This window comes from Archocentrus centrarchus, unplaced genomic scaffold, assembly GCF_007364275.1.
Source record: "Archocentrus centrarchus isolate MPI-CPG fArcCen1 unplaced genomic scaffold, fArcCen1 scaffold_33_ctg1, whole genome shotgun sequence".
NCBI classification, from domain to species: Eukaryota; Metazoa; Chordata; class Actinopteri; order Cichliformes; family Cichlidae; genus Archocentrus; species Archocentrus centrarchus.
The window spans coordinates 1792974-1810793 of NW_022060261.1; the positions used below are offsets into that span (position 1 = coordinate 1792974).

General features: G+C 41.6%; 1 pseudogene; it reads right to left on the reverse strand.

Moving 5' to 3' along the window:
- Window positions 1-3043: 3043 nt before the first annotated feature.
- On the reverse strand, window positions 3044-13443 carry LOC115776529 (NLR family CARD domain-containing protein 3-like; annotated as a pseudogene).
- Window positions 13444-17820: the final 4377 nt, after the last annotated feature.

The following is a 17820-nucleotide window of genomic DNA, read 5'->3' on the forward strand; positions in this document are numbered from 1 at the left end:
AGTTTTATTTTAGTGATATTTCTGCTGCAGCAACTGTCTTAAAAGCTATTGTGACACGATGCTGTTTTAGCAAAGTGCCTATGACCTCCATTTCAGAATTCTCTATTATTTGTGGTGTTACAGAAACTGTATTCTTAAATACTATATTGTAAATGAGGGGATTGTTAGGAAGAGTTTACATGTTTCTTAAAAATGGTGATATTAAATTCAGGGTTTGTACGGATGCTGGAAATCCTTGAAAATGCTTGGATTTCAATGTTGTATTTTCAAGGTTTGAAAAGTGCTTGAATTTTGGATATAGTGCATGAAACTGCTTGAAATTGCAACTGCTTTTTAAAATAAAAATGACTGAATAGTTCACTTATGAAGGAGAGAAAAAAATGAGTTGGAAAGTCTAAAATGAAAATTTCTCCACCTGGCCTGCACGTCTGCATGTGACCTGTCAGTCTGTTTTTGACCCCGCCCCTCCCCCTGAAGACAGACAGCCACCGTTTTGATGAGTGTTGGCTGGAAAACTGCAAATTCTAATTATGGACAGAGGAGTATGGAATCATAATTAGGACAAAAGTCACTCGTGAGAGAAAACAATCCACCTAAATGTCATTCCGCGAGTGCAGGTATTCCTTCCTCATGAGTAAATTCAACAACTTGTGTGTGTAGAACTCAGCAGCCGTGTGCACTGAAACATTACGCACACGAGTGTATTGAAATGTATTGAGACTGACTAAAGAACTGTTTCATCTTCTATATCTCAGCTTGATGCAGATTTTGGAAAACTGTTTGAGGGGAAGACTGAGCTTTTTCTTCACAAATGGGAGACAAACATCATCCTAAAGTTGATGTTCTTTGCAGTTGTCTCAAGATCTGGTAAATCCTTCATCAACTACTGAAAACAACACTGATGGTATGTTGTGTTGCATCCATTTAACTGTTTTATGCAATGAATATATACTTAAATAATTTTAATTGTTTAACATGACTAATGTAAAAGTTTATTTTCTTATAGACATGCTTTGCTTTAAAGCACTCCAGGTGCTCACACAACTGAAATCAGCCATCTCCTACCTCTTGGACTTTGTACCAGTATGTTATTTTTGTCTTAACCTTTCTATTTCTGGCTTTTTGAATGTAAAATTTAATTCATCATCCTGATTTTTCGTTATGCTAGTGTCCATTTGCTAGTTTTGTAATGTAGTTTTCAAACTTTTTGTGTCACAGACTGGAACAAGCTCTTTTTAAAAATCCGGATTCAAAGACCCACCAGCCTGTCATCATTTGCCTTGGACACCCTAGTGGAACTTCCCAACAGTATGTGATCATCGATAGAAGTGACAAGATTGCTCTCCCACTTGGAGACAAAGGGCTGACAAGTGCAGTTGACAAGCTATTCAAGATGTATTGGGTTTGCAACCTTGTTTACCCGATCCAGCTGCAGTCTATCTACTCCTCTTTTCTGGAGCACATTTATGTCACCACATCTGTTTGAAAAGTGTAGAAAGATTTACACATCTGGTTATGCAGTGATTGAAGGGGTGAAGCCATCTCTGTTTTTTCTGTCAATGCTTTTTGGTTCTTGCACTTCCAATACTGTGTACTGTAGTTCTGCCTAAAATATTGCAATACTGTCATGGAATGCTGTGAATACAGGCAGGTTTCAGACCCAGAATGCACAACTTGGGAGTCAAGAAGTGAAGAGGAAATACAACTTTAATGAAGTCTTTTCCAAACACAGAACTTGCAGAGCTGACTGGAACCAGGAACACAAACTAGGAACAAGAACTCAGGCACAACACAGCACTGGGAATGAAGGACAACACAACAAAGAACTATGGGAAACAGACAATTTATACACAAGGTAAAGAGGGAAGAGGAAACAGGTGGGATCCACAGTGGGAAAAATGAGTAATCATGAGTTAGTAGATAGGAAGTAGAACTAAACAGAAACACGAGGTTTTAAAATAATGGTTCAATAGAGAGTGAACATGTGAACATTTTGTGAAGTTTGAAGGTATTCATTTGTTGATTTTTCATCTCGAGAAACCTTAAATCAAATACAAGGAGGCAATACAAGAACTCTGACATTACCAACACAAACAGGCTTCATGTAATGCTTACAGAGACTACTCAGCTGCTGCCACCTGACATCTACGGAACCCCGCAAGGGACATGGGAGGGCAAAAATATGTGAGGACAAAAACAAATGTTTTGTGAGATCCTGCAAAATCTTTAAATTTACAGCCATGTGTGTTAATCTGCTGTGGTCCTGGGCCCATGGCCCAGTGTTTTGTGCTTGTTTTGTTCTGTTTTAATTATCTCTGATTATGTTTATTATAGGGGTGGGACTCGATTAAAAAAATTAATCAAGTTTATTTGAAGCTTTGTAATTAATTAATCAAAATTAATCGCATGTTAATCACATTTAAATATTTGACATGAGAAATATTAATTTAAGTTTGGTTGATGAATGATTCAATATACATAAGCTTAAACATCAAAATCTTGTTTATTTTCCCACCAGTCTGCTACACAGACCAATGAAGGGTGGAAGTGCTCCTGTGATAAGCAAACTCCTGAAATTAAAGTTAAGCATCATAACTGGATAGTTTTATTCAACATTAATGTCTCACTTAATATAGCTGGAAATTAATCATTCGCTCAGCTGTATTACTTGATGTTGTTATGCTTGTTTTAACAGCTTATTTTGAATAAAGACTTAAAATTAAACCACAAAAAGGAGAAAAAGTTCGTTCTCCGTTTAACAGCTGCTTTTACACAGCTGTGCTTCGCACTCACGTTGCTAGGCGACATGAGCTACGCAGAGGTGAGGGCAGCTGATATGAAGGCTAGCTGCTCACTTCCAATCTTTGCGGTCTTCGTGGGCTGTGAAGGACGTGGGCCGGGTCCTTCGAAGGATGCGGCCCCTGAATTTGGACATTATGCATTGATATAATCTGTATGCCTGGAATTCGTGCACTGAGAAACGTTCCACGGTGCAAAGTGCAATTAAAGTGCGTTAAAATTTTTAATTCGTTATTTTCCCCGTAATTAATTAATCGAAATTAACGCGTTAAAGTCCCACCCCTAGTTTATTAGTTTCTTGTTTAGTTACTTCCTGTGATTTCCCTTAGTGTCCCTCCCCTGTGTTGTGGAGTCTCTTGTGTCTGTCTTCCCTGTGTTGTCAGGCTGTGTGTTCAAGTAGCTGTCTGTTAGTCACCCCTCCGTCAGGTTTTCATGGGTTAAGTCTGCGTGTGTGTCTTAGTTGGTCATTTCCTGTTTTATTTTGATGGTCTCGTGTTCCTTGTACTTTGTGTTTAGATTTCTTCCTCTATGTTATTAGTTTCATTTGTTTCACCTGCTGATCCCTGCTCTTTCCACTTGCCCTAATTACCTCGTGAATTTAAGCCACCAAAGATGTGTTCATTGTTGTGTCATCGTCAGTGTTTCCCCTTTATCGCTGTGTGTTTCCCAGTTTAGTTTTTCCCTAGTTCTCCCAGGCTTAGTTGAGATTTTGTTGTTTTTGTTTCTTGTCAACTGTGAGCCTCCAGCAAATAAAGCTGTTAAGAGTGTAGCTCCAGTGTCATGCATCCTACATTTGGGTCCTACCCTTCCCACCACACAGCAAAACCTTAATATAATCTTGATACAGCGGCGTCCGTTGGGATGGTGAAAGGATCGGTGAGGGATTGGCAGCGAAAAGTCATCTTTAATTCATAACCCAGTGGTTACTGTATTATGGGTGAAGCAGTGAGGGCGTGAGAGCAAGACAGGTTCATTCCTTTATCCCTGTACAGATTTGCCATTGTTCTGGCCAACAATAACCACTGAGTTATGAATTAAAGACTTTTGATGGCAATCTCTCAGTGATCCTTTCAAGATCCAGATGGATGCTGCCTCATCAGTATTAACACAGAAGAGCCTTAAATTAAGAAGTTTTGCAGGATCTCGCAAAAGTAACTCACAGTAATAATAAACAGTCTTTCTGGCTTCAGAATCTGTGAATGAATAAAAAGATGAAATAAAATGAGGTGGAGCAGGTGAGTGTGGAGCAGAAGGAGTGGAGGAGCTTCAGTGTGTCTACAGAGACTGTGTGGAGGGACAGAGCAGCAGCATCAGAGCAGTCCAGGTACATCCAGAGGAGCACACAGGGATGATGTTAGACCGTACACTGTGTGGCAGTGGAGCTGTTCTCAGAGCAGTTCACTCTGGAGCTGTGGCAGTCAGTCACTGCTGGATGAAGCAGTACTGCAGCAGCAGTGTCTTCTGCAGCAGTCTGGCTCCGTTCGTGTGTCCCAAGCCTGAGTCTGAGAGTCCTCCTGAAGTACTTTGTGCTGCTGGTACTGCAGCTGGCCTACAGAACTGTTTAGTCTGGTCGGACTTCTCCCATTGAGAGGGAAACCACCTGAACTTTGTCTGTTTTGGATTTTTGTGCTCCTTTATCTTTGTTGGTTGTTGGTTCTGTTTGGGGATAAATGTTTTGCTTCTGATCGTCTTCTTCTGGCTGACTAAAACATGTTCGTCGTACAGCAGCCACTTTAGCTAGGATCATGCACTTAAATTGGCAGGGTTAAGCAAACAGAATTCATTTCAGTGCAGTCTGCAATCTTCTGGCATCCAGTGGTGAGAATTTAAGCAGCTAAGCTATCCAAACCTGCCTGTCCCTGTGTGAAAAAGCAAAGCATGGACTGTCTCCAACACTATACTGACCTCACATCCTCCAGTCTTCACAAAATCAGACAGCTGCTTCACATCTGATTCCTGCAAGCTGTTTCCACTCAGGTCCAGATGTTTCAGATGGGAGGGGCTGGACTTCAGACCCGAGACCAGAGATGCCCAGGTGATTCCTCTGACAGACTGCAGTCTTGCACACTGATTAATGAATAAAATATGGGGATAAAATCAGTGATATTCCCATCTGATAGGTTCAGATTTCAAAAGTCTCATATCCTGGAAACCTACTTTTATTGGGTTATGAAAATTTGATTAACTCTGAGGTGTAAATGATGATCTGAGAGTGTCTGAAGTCTCTTACTACTGCTGTTCTTCCAGCCTCCCAGTTTAATTGTAGGACATGTTTAGAGTGTTTTGGGCTTGAACTGCTGTTCATGAAGAAACTGAAGCTGCTCTCTTGAATTACTTCTGATGACAATGTCTCTACAGGAATAGTAAAACCATGCTAGCATCTAGGAGGGACTATTGTCGTTAATATAATTATTAGCCTACATTGTATGCAGAGATGAAGGCTAATTGTATGCACAGACTCCTCTGTGAATCGCCAACTTATCATGGTGGATGGGCTTTTGTGTCCTAGTGATCCCAGGAGCTATGTTGTCCGGGGCCTTGTCTCTCATAGCAAATTGGTCCTGGGTGAGGGGTGAGACAGAGAGCAATTTGAACGACCACTTTGGAAAAGTCATCATGGGAACAGTTTATCCTGCCCAGCATATGGTTACCAGGGCTCTACCCTGGAGCCAGGCCTGGGGAGGGAGCTCAGTGGAGAGTGTCTGGTGACAGGCATTAGCCTGTGGTGCCTGGCCGGCCGCAGCCCGAAGAGGAGTCATGAGCGTGCCGTCCTGTAGGCCCACCACCCGCAGGAGGCGTCATAGAGGTCGGGTGCATTGTGTGTCAGGCAGTGTCTAAGGGCAGAAGCCCTGGCGGACCAATCCTTAGCTATCAAGACTGGCTATTGGGACATGGAATGTCACCTCTGTGGTGGGGAAGGAGCCTGAGCTAGTGCGTGAGGTTGAAAGATACTGGCTAGATATAGCCAGGATCACCTCAGTGCATCGCCTGGCCTCTGGAACCAGTCTTAGAGAGAGCTGGACTCTGTTCCAATTTAGAGTTGCCCTCAGTGAGAGGAGAGAAGCTCAGGTGGAGATTCTTGTAACCCCTCGGCTTGCTGCCTGCACATCAGTTTGCACCAGTAATCCCCAAACCAGATGGTGGTCACAGGTGAAAGGAGCCATCCAGTTGAAGAAGGAGTCCTATCCTATCTGTCTTGGTTAGCCTGTAATACGGTGGCAGATGACAGGTACCGGCAGGCCAAGCGCAATTCGAAATGTCTGGGCAGCCATTCGGGCTTTGGTAAGGCTGCCTGGCCAGTGTGAAGGTATGTGCAGAGCAGGGCACACTCAGACTCAGTATCTCCTGGAGCTGAATCGCAAGTTGGATGCAAGTCTTGAGATTCACAGGTGTGGCCGTGCCCGCAGGCGAAACGGATTAAATCTTGGAGAAGCTGTATGTCTCTGTGCGGAGAGAAAATTCGGATGATTGGAGTTGTCACCATTGAGAGTTTTCCAGTGAGACTGTAAGGCAGTCAGCAACCAAAATCAGTGACAGCTTGTACCAAAACAACTGTGTTTATATCTAATTTGGCTCCCTGGCTGGCCTTGGATAGCCGGAAATCTCATTTTTCTCCTTGAAGTTATGTAAACAGATGCTCTACTCGCCCCGCACATCCCGCCTCTTTGACCTGTGCGAACTGTTACCCGAGGGGAGAGCTAGGATTGGCTCCACAGTACTCCTGAACCCACTAGCCTCCCCTGCCCCCCCCCCCCCCCCCCCCCCCCCCCCCTCTCCACCCCCCATCTCGTCTCCCAAACACCCACCCACACCCACCCTCCTGCTTTTCCATGCATTAAATGTGCACTCACTACGCTGTGCAGAGGTTTTTTTCCAACCTCATATTGTGCCCTGTGGGGGCATAGTACGAGATGATTTTTTTTCTCCTCATCTGCTCCTGTGTTTGCTATTGTTTCATCTCTTTAAACAGCAGTGCCTCTCTGTGATGGCAGCATGGCTGCAGACACTTATCTCCCCTGTTTGTTTGGTTTGTTTGTTCTTTTTCTTGGATGGGTTTTTTCTGGAACATAATTTTATTGTGTACATTGTGTACAATGACTAATAAAGGATTGACTGACTGACTGACTGACTGATTGATTGATTGATTGATTGATTGATTGATTGATTGATTGATTGATTGATTGATTGATTGATTGATTGATTGATTGTCTTGTTTTCAGTGGGTGTTGGACTTTGCCAGGGCTGCCCTTTGTCACCAATTCTATTCATAATTTTTATGGATAGGATTTCTAGGCGTAGTAGATGGCAAAAAGCTTCTGCTTTGGTGGCTTAAGAATCTCTTCTCTGCTCTTTGCAGATGATGCAATCCTGTTGGCTTCGTTAGGTGGTGGCCTCCAGCTCACAGTGGAATGGTTCACAGCTGAGTGTGAAGCGGCTGGCATGAGAATTAGCACCTCTAATTCTGAGTGCCCACACCAGCTCAGGGACAAGTTGTTGCCCCATGTGGAAGAGTTTATCTATCTCAAGGTCTTGTTCACGAGTGATGGTGAAAAGGGAAAGGGAGATTGACAGACAGATCGGGGCTGCATCTGCAGTGATGCTGATACTGCACTAGTCTGTCGTGTTAAAGAGGGAGCTGTGTGTGAAAGCAAAGCTGCTGATTTACCAATTGATTGGTGTGCCTGCCCTCACCTATGGTCATGAGCTTTGGGTAGTGACCAAAAGAATTAGATTGGGAATACAAGCACAAATGAGCTTCCTTCGAAGGAACCCATGGAGTGTCTCAGTTAGGTCTATAATGAAGGCCAGAGACAGTAAAAGAAGTGGGTGCAGAAGCGATTCCATTATGACTTGAAACCACAGACACTAAGACATTATGAAAGGGAGCCTAACTGGTAGTGTAAGGCACATGTAAAAAATCTGTGTGGTGTTTTGCGCAGATACCTAAATCTACATTCTGGGGACATGTGAAACTGACATTTGTTAAAGTGGTAGGCAATGGGACCTCTAAATATGCTGCTCAATGTTACCAAATGAGCTGTATACAAACTCAGTAGTTTGTATGGCCCCTCACATACTTGTATTGACGCCTGACAGCATTCGGGCATGCACCCATTGAGACGACTAGGACTGGGGGCCAGTCAATTAAAATGACCAAAATAACATCACTGATGGACAAGGTCTCCCATCCCATGCATGAAACTGTTGCTGAGCTGGAGAGCTCCTTCAGTGAAAGACTGCTGCATCCTAAATGCACAAAGGAGCGTTACCGCAGATCCTTCCTCCCAGCAGCTGTAAGACTGTATAACCATCACTGCTCCCAACAAAAACCACAATAACCTACACAATGTAGGATAATATATAATATACTGTAAATAGTCCGGCACATCATGCACATTGTATATAGTGTTATTATTATTAGTAGTATTAAGGTTAATATTGTTTGTTGATTTTATACATATTCTTTTCTTAATAGTGTGAATTATTATATCTTTATTTATATTTATAATAACTGCGGCTGCTGTTACACCCAAATTTCCCCTCTGTGGGACAATAAAGGCTGTTTCTTCTTCTTCTTCTTCAATTGTATCTGTTCCTTTGTCCTCTGGGAACTTCCTATGTACTATAACCACATGAGGCCAGGTATTGCCATACCCCAGGACCCAGTGCAGCAGTGTAGGGTCTGACAGTTGGTCCAATACCTGATGGCAGTCAGGGTGTTGTTGCCTAGCTTGTAGAGGTCTGTGCGTCCTTCCACACATATACCTCTCCAAACCATCACTGACACACCACCAAACCAGTCATAATGAACAATGTTACAGGCAGACAGAAGATTAAAAAGGGGTCGCTTTATTTATTTTTGTGAGTACGATATTTCATCAACATAAATCTTCCTCAAATTAATCTAATATGTTAACTAAATTAGCTAAATTCAAGTAAATAAGTTATTATCAAAATAAAACATACCGGTTTATGGATGGAAGATTTATAGTAGCAACAGAAACTAAGTAGACTGACCTCACAGTCTCCAGATTACAGAGTGGACTCTCTAGGAAACTGCACAGCTCTTTCACTCCTGTTTCCTGTAGGTTGTTTGTTATTAGACCCAGATGTTTCAGCCTGGTTCGGTTGGACTTCAGAGCAGAGACCAGAGCAGCACAGCAGGTCTCTGACAAACTGCAGTTCTCCAATCTGAATGAAGATTAGAACATGGAGATGAAATCACTGGTAATCAAATTCGATGTGTTTCTCTAAAATTAATAGTGACTGGCCCTTCTGTTATTGTGATCATCATCACATCAGCGTCTTACACACACAAATCAGTTGTCAGTATTACCTCCAAACTCCAACTCCTCATAGGGGGTCGTTTTGACTGTTGGATTTTCTGTAAAATTATTGTAGGGTCTTTACCTTACAATATAAAGCAACTTGAGGTGACAGTTTGTTGTGGTTTGGTGCTATATGAATAAAACTGAATTGAATTGAAATTGTTTGGACATGTGTGGATGTTAATATGTTGAAGATGGAGAGGAAAACCACAGCATAGATTCATGGATGAAGGACATGCAGAGACACAAAGAGGAAGTTAAGGATAGGGTGATATGAAGCACATCATCCGTAGCTTTGTCGGTTGTCAACATTTCTTTTTTCTATAAGAGTTAATGTTAATTCACACACACATTAAGATATTTAGTTTCAGTGAATATTTACTCTGATTAATTAAATCTTGATTTTACTCCAGCTGTAACAGCATGAATTATAGCAATATTTACCAGAAGTGTTCTAGCAGAAAACTTTCTCAGCTTTTGTTCTGTGGTTTTAAGATAAGAGATAAGATAAAACTTTAATGATCCCACGACGGGGAAATTTGTGCATTTGGAGAGAGTCTCTCTGTGTAATTTGATTGTGTATAATCTATAAAAGTGTAGATGTTCTTCAGCCTGCAGAAATCATCATACAGCTGCTACATATGGACCAGAATGAAGTAATTTTTAGAATCAGTTTGTTCCAATTGTTAATTCAGCATACACAAAACTGTCATCTTAAAAAGTGTAAAAAGGCTCTCAATCCAGCAACCTGCGGGTCATTAGTTGGCTGTTCTGACCTCAGGTCATGTTGCCTGTTTATATTTCCAGCTGCCCATCCTAACATAGCAGACTAAATCTGACCCTGGTCACTTACCGGTGCAACATGGGAATGAGAATTATTAGATTGCTATAACTGTGCAGGATTTTCCAACACTGTGAATGCTCAATTTGGGAAAATCAATTCAATTATTATAATAATTATTATTATTTATCTGGCAGACGAGGTCAAGTGAAGCTTGTGTTCCTCATCTTTAGCAAATTCTGAGAAATAAAGTCCCAATTGCCAAGGTGAGAATGTTTTTGTTTATTGTATTTTTGGAATAACTGATTCCACTGTTACCGCTAATTATTCAAATTAATTTGTGAAGACAAATATTTTCTAATTTTTTTCCCCACTAAAGCTGATTAAAACTTGACTAAAGCTTTTTTGAGTTTTTATTGACTAAAACTAAGGAGCATTTTCATCCAAAAGGCTAGGACTAAAACTAAAATGGTTTGCCAAAAACAACAATGATTGGAACTGAGAAAAAAAAAAGTTTAGTGCTCCAATCCTTCGTCTTAGAGCGCTGGAGCCACACATTATTTGCAGATTACATCACAGTTCATGTTATTGAAATACCTGCAGAGATAAAAACAGATTCTATAAACTGACCTCAGTTTCTCTAGTTTACAGTTTGGACTCTCCAGAGCACCAAACAGTTCTGCTGCAAAATTCTCCAGGTTCACTGAACTCAGGTGCAGCTCTCTCAGATGGGAGGGGTTGGAGTTCACAGATGAGCTCAGCATTATACAGCAAACATCTGAAACACTGTGAAATCTGTGTTGACACATATATTAGAAAACATGTTATTATGAAAAAGGCACTTTATATATACTTCATGCACTTGATGCAAAACAACTGGACACTTCTTATTTGACTTTTTTTTTCCTTTCTCTTTTGTGCAGTGGAAGGAGAGACAGTGGTGTTCTATTCAGGTATCCATGCTGTCCACAGTCTGTCAGTGTGATCTGATCCCACATCTGACTCACCTCCCTCTTTAACATGAAAAGTTGGACTCAGATTCATTCCGACTGACTCTTCAGAGTGTGCTGAACTGAGGAAAGTTTCAGCACACTCTGCAATCAATAAATTTACTGATTTAATTTCTACTGCTAAAATCAAATCACTGTGACAGCATCATGTGTTGCCTCACCATCGTTACATGTGACCACAATGGCTGCTGTTTCAGCCCAAGGTACAAGCATAAAAATTAAATCATCCAAATAATTTTTTGTGAAAAAACATTTTTCACTGTGTTTGAAAAAGCTCAACATGATCTCTGACAAAATCAAACTGACATCTGAAGTTTGCAATAAACAAGTAGAAAACTGATCCATGAGGATATTTTATAAAGAATCTTTTTTATGAACTAATCTATTACTCTACACTGATTCATAACGTTAGCCACATCCGGACTCACCGAGCCTTTCTGCAGTTCCTCACAGCTGGAAGCAGTCTATGTCGTCCCTCATCTGATGTGTTGTACTTTGCAGGGTCAAACTCATCCAAAACCTCCTCTGACATCTGCAGCATGTAGGCCAGAGCTGAGCACTGGATTTCAGAGAGTTTCATCACTGATTTGTTCCCTGACTTCAGGAACTCTTGAATGTCCTGATATACTGAGAGGTCTTTCATCTCCATCAGACAGTGGAAGATGTTGATGCTTCCATCAGGACACTTGTCAGATGCGTTAATCTCCTTCAGGTTTTTGCTGACTCTCTGGATCATTTCTGGACTGATCTCTATCTGACCCAGCAGACCTCTAAGAAGTTTCTGATTGGATTCCACACAGAGGCCATGAAGGAAGCGAACAAACAGTTCCAGGTGGGAGGTTTTGCTTTCAAAGGATTTCTCCATGGCTGTTATCAGAAACTCATCCAGAGATGAGATGTCCTTACACATAAAGGCCTGCAGCACCTCCATCTTCCTCTTGGTGTAACAGTGGAACATGTAGACTGCAGCCAGGAACTCCTGAATGCTCAGATGAACAAAGCTGTAAACTGATTTCTTGAAGCTCACATACTCCTGTTTGAAGATCTCTGTACAAACTCCTGAGTACACCGAGGCCTCTGTCACATCCAGACCACACTGCTCCAGGTCTTCTTGGTAGAACATGATGTTTCCTTTCTCCAGATGTTCAAATGCCAGCCTCCCCAGCTTCAGAAGAACTTCCCTGTCAGCTTCACTGAGCTCCTGTTGACTCGTCTCATGTCCTTCATGGTACTTGTTCTGCTTCTTTTTTATCTGAACTAACAGGAAGTGTGAGTACATGTCAGTCAGAGTCTTGGGCAGCTCTCCTGTCTGCTCTGTAGTCATCATGTCCTCCAGAACTGTAGCAGTGATCCAGCAGAAGACTGGGATTCTGCACATGACGTGGAGGCTCCTGGATGTCTTCATGTGGGAGATGATTCTGCTGGACAGCTCTTCATCACTGAATCTCCTCCTGAAGTACTCCTCCTTCTGGGCATCAGTGAAGCCTCTTACTTCTGTCACCCTGTCAACACATCTAGGAGGGATCTGATTGGCTGCTGCAGGTCGGGTAGTTATCCAGATGAGAGCCGAGGGAAGCAGATTCCCCTCGATGAGGTTTGCCACCAGCTCTCTGATTGATGACTTCTGTCTGACATCAGACACGAGCTTCCTGTTGGTGAAATCCAATGAAAGTCTGCTTTCATCCAGGCCATCAAAGATGAACAGAAGATTACAGACAGTGAGCCTCTCTGCTGGGACCTTCTGTAATGTAGGATGGAAAACATGGAGCAGCTGCAGAAGACTGTACTGCTGATCTCTGATCAAGTTCAGCTCCCTGAATGAAAGCAGAATCACCACACTGAGGTTTTGGTTCTCCAAGCCCTCTGCCCAGTCCAGAGTGAACTTCTGCACTGAGAAGGTTTTTCCAATGCCAGCAATGCCATTTGTGAGAACCACTCTGATGGGTCTTTGTTGGTCGGGTAAGTCTTTGAAGATGTCCTGGCATCTGATTGGTGTTTCAGGGACGATCATCTTCTTGGAAGCTCTGTCCACCTGCCTCACCTCATGTTGGGTGTGAATATATTCCCTCTGTCCATTCACGATATAAAGTTCAGTGTAGATCTTGTTGAGAAGGGTTCGATTTCCTGTTCTATCAGTTCCTTCTATCACATGTTCACATCTTCTCCTCAGAATGTTCTTAAGTCTGTCTGAAACCTCCTGCAGAGCAGCATCTGAAAGAAAGAAAATTAGCTAAACTACAAAGCTGGAAAACTTTTTAATGTCTGAACACAATAAGAAATCTGGTTTTCAGAAATAAGTAGATGGTAAGTCCTACTTTGTACACAGCTACTCTCACTGGGGGCCTGGAGCTCTGGTTCTGGATTTTTCTTTACACTGGAGACTCTGTGGACACAAGAAAAAACTAGAAATACCAAATTTTCCATAAAAATATTTATTTCTGTGGAATGTTCTGAGCACTCATTAAAACCATTGTTCTTACTTCTTTGAGCTGATAATCTGCTCACACTGCACGAAAAGAAGCATGTTCGTCCCCGTATACTGACACGGGCGCCGCTGGTAAACGTCAGCTTTCGTCAGCTTACGGGAAAGCGCATTTTCGTTCGCCTGACACGGATATGGTCGTTTATGTACCAACAGAATCAGCGGGGGGTAAAGGTGCGGGGGAGCCGGCAGGCGGGAGGTGTTAACGACTCTACTTTACATATGAACAGCAGCGCTGCAAGCCGAAGCAGCAGCAACAGACCCACGTGGCTTCTCTGTCATTGGATGAAAAAAATGCCATCGCAATTCAGCACTCACATGTATATATATATATATATATATATATGTGTGTATATGTGTATGTGTATATATATATATATATGTGTATGTATATATATGTGTATATGTGTATGTATATATATGTGTATATACATATATGTGTATATATATGTGTATGTATATATATGTGTATATATATATGTGTATATATGTGTATATATATATATATATATATGTGTATATATATGTGTATATCTATATATATGTGTCTTTGGTGTTGGCTCTCACTGCGGTATTGTATCACTTCCTGTTCCTGTTTCGGAGCACAGTGTTTTGCTGTCTGTTAGCTGTTATATCTGTATAACTTGATTTATCTGGATAATAACATATTTTAGTGTAATCTTCACCTACTTTAAATAGCATACTCTTTGCTGAATCACCTGTATTCACATTACTCACTTTATTTGTTTTTAGAAATTCGCTAGCTTAGCTTAGCTAGTAGCTTAGCCCTTAGCCGACTCACTACCAGCATGGCTTCCTCTCCTGCACTTTCCTGCTCTGGGTTTCACATGTTTAGTTACTCCTCGGCCTCCTTTAGCAGTAACGGTACTTGTAATAAATGTAGTCTGTTTGTAGCTCTGGAGGCCAGGCTTTTTGAACTGGAGACTCGGCTCCGCACCCTGGAAAATCCTACATCTAGCCAGGCCCCTGTAGCGGGTGCGGACCATGGTAGCTTAGCCGCCGTTAGCTCCCCCCCAGCAGATCCCGAGCAGCAGGGAAAACAGGCCAGCTGGGTGACGGTGAGGAGGAAGCGTAGTCCTAAGCAGAAGCCCCGGGTACACCACCAACCTGTTCACGTCTCTAACCGTTTTTCTCCACTCGGCGACACACCCGCCGAGGAACAAACTCTGGTTATTGGTGACTCTGTTTTGAGAAACGTGAAGCTAGAGACACCGGCGACCATAGTCAAATGTCTTCCAGGGGCCAGAGCAGGCGACATTCATGGAAATTTGAAACTGCTGGCTAAGGCTAATCGTAGATTTGGTAAGATCGTTATTCACGTCGGCAGTAATGACACCCGGTTACGCCAATCGGAGGTCACTAAAATTAATATTGACTCGGTGTGTAACTTTGCAAAAACGATGTCGGACTCTGTAGTTTTCTCTGGGCCCCTCCCCAATCAGACCAGGAGCGACATGTTTAGCCGCATGTTCTCCTTGAATCGCTGGCTGTCTGAGTGGTGTCCAAAAAATGACGTGGGCTTCATAGATAATTGGCAAAGTTTCTGGGGAAAACCTGGTCTTGTTAGGAGAGACGGCATCCATCCCACTTTGGATGGAGCAGCTCTCATTTCTAGAAATCTGGCCAAATTTATTAACCCTCCTAAAAACTGACTACCCAGGGTTGAGACCAGGAAGCAGAGCTGCAGTCTTACATGCCTCTCTGCAGCTTCTCTCCTCCTGCCATCCCCCCAAAACCCCATCCCCATAGAGTCGGTGCCTGCTCCCAGACCACCAAAAACCAAAGCTAAAATCAGCAAAAAGCTATTTAAGCATAAAAATTCAAAAACAATAAATAATACAGCTTCATCAACTGCACCAAAGAATAAAACAATTAAATGTGGATTGTTAAACATTAGGTCTCTCTCTTCCAAGTCCCTATTAGTAAATGATTTAATAATTGATCAACGTATTGATTTATTCTGCCTTACAGAAACCTGGTTACAGCAGGATGAATATGTTAGTTTAAATGAATCAACACCCCCGAGTCACAGTAACTGTCAGAATGCTCGAAGCACAGGTCGAGGAGGAGGATTAGCTGCAATCTTCAATTCCAGCTTATTAATTAATCAAAGACCCAGACAAAGTTTTCATTCTTTTGAAAGCCTGACTCTTAGTCTTGTCCATCCTAATTGGGAAAATCAAAAACCTGTTTTATTTGTTATTATCTATCGTCCACCTGGTCCTTACTCAGAGTTTCTGTCTGATTTCTCAGACTTTTTATCTGATTTAGTGCTCAGTTCAGATAAAATAATTATAGTGGGTGATTTTAACATCCATGTAGATGCTGAGAATGACAGCCTCAACACTGCATTTAATCTATTGTTAGATTCAATTGGCTTCTCTCAAAATGTAAAGGAGCCCACCCACCACTTTAATCATACTCTGGATCTTGTCCTAACATATGGCATAGAAACTGAAGACTTAACAGTATTCCCTGAAAGCCCCCTCCTGTCTGATCATTTCTTAGTAACATTTACATTTACTTTAATGGATTACACAGCAGTGGGGAATAAGTTTTATTACAGTAGAAGTCTTTCTGAAAGTGCTGTAACTAAGTTTAAGGCTCTAATTCCTTCATTGTTATGCTCTTCAGTGTCAACACAGTGCAGAGCAGCTACCTAAACTCTGCTCCCAGTGAGGTCGATTATCTCCTCAATAGTTTTACATCCTCACTGCGTATAACTTTGGATACTGTGGCTCCTCTGAAAAGGAAAGCTTCAAATCAGAAGTGCCTGACTCCGTGGTATAATTCACAAACGCACAGCTTAAAGCAGATAACCCGAAAGCTGGAGAGGGAATGGTGTCTCACTAAATTAGAAGATGCTCATTTAGCCTGGAAAAAGAGTTTGTTGCTCTATAAAAAAGCCCTCCATAAAGCTAGGACATCTTACTATTCATCATTAATTGAAGAAAATAAGAACAACCCCAGGTTTGTTTTCAGCACTGTAGCCAGGCTGACAAAGAGTCAAAGCTCTGTAGAGCCGAGTATTCCTTTCACGTTAACTAGTAGTGACTTCATGGATTTCTTTACAAATAAAATTTTAGACATTCGAGAAAAAATTATTCATAACCATCTCAAAGATTATTCTTCATGTTCGGCTGCTTTCAGCACTGCTGGTATTTGTTTAGACTCTTTTGCTCCAGTTGATCTTTCAGAGTTAACTTCAATAGTTACTTCCTCCAAACCAGCAACATGTTTGTTAGATCCCATTCCTACTAGACTGTTCAAAGAAGTCTTTCCAATTATTGATGCTTCAATCTTAAAAATGATCAATCAGTCTTTATTAGTTGGCTATGTACCACAGACCTTCAAGGTGGCTGTAATTAAACCTCTGCTTAAAAAGCCATCACTTGACCCAGCTGTCTTAGCTAATTATAGGCCAATCTCCAACCTTCCTTTTCTCTCAAAGATTGTTGAAAGAGTAGTTGTAAAACAGCTAACTGATCATCTGCAGAGGAACGGTTTATTTGAAGAGTTTCAGTCAGGTTTCAGAATTCATCACAGTACAGAAACAGCATTAGTGAAGGTTACAAATGATCTTCTTAGAGCCTTTGACAGTGGACTCATCTCTGTTCTTGTCCTGTTGGACCTCAGTGCAACTTTTGATACTGTTGACCATAACATTTTATTACAGAGATTAGAGCTTGCTATAGGTATTAAAGGTACTGCACTGCAGTGGTTTGAATCATATTTATCTCATAGACTCCAATTTGTTCATGTAAATGGGGAGTCTTCTTCACACACTAAGGTTAATTATGGAGTTCCACAGGGTTCTGTGCTAGGACCAATTTTATTTACATTATACATGCTTCCCTTAGGCAGTATTGTTAGAAAGCACTGCATCAATTTTCATTGTTATGCAGATGATACTCAGCTTTACCTATCCATGAAGCCAGATGACACACATCAATTAGTTAAACTGCAGGAATGTCTTAAAGACATTAAGGCCTGGATGACCTCTAATTTCCTGCTTCTAAATTCAGATAAAACTGAAATTCTTGTTCTCGGCCCCACAAATCTTAGAAACATGGTGTCAAACCAGATACTTACTCTGGATGGCATTACTTTGGCCTCCAGTAACACTGTGAGAAATCTTGGAGTCATTTTTGACCAGGATATGTCCTTCAATGCACATATTAAACAAATATGTAGGACCGCTTTTTTGCATTTGCGCAATATTTCTAAAATTAGAAACATCCTTTCTCAGAGTGATGCTGAAAAGCTCATTCATGCATTTATTACTTCTAGGCTGGATTATTGTAATTCATTATTATCAGGCTGTCCTAAAAGCTCCCTGAAAAGCCTTCAGCTGATCCAAAATGCTGCAGTTAGAGTACTGACAGGGACTAGAAAGAG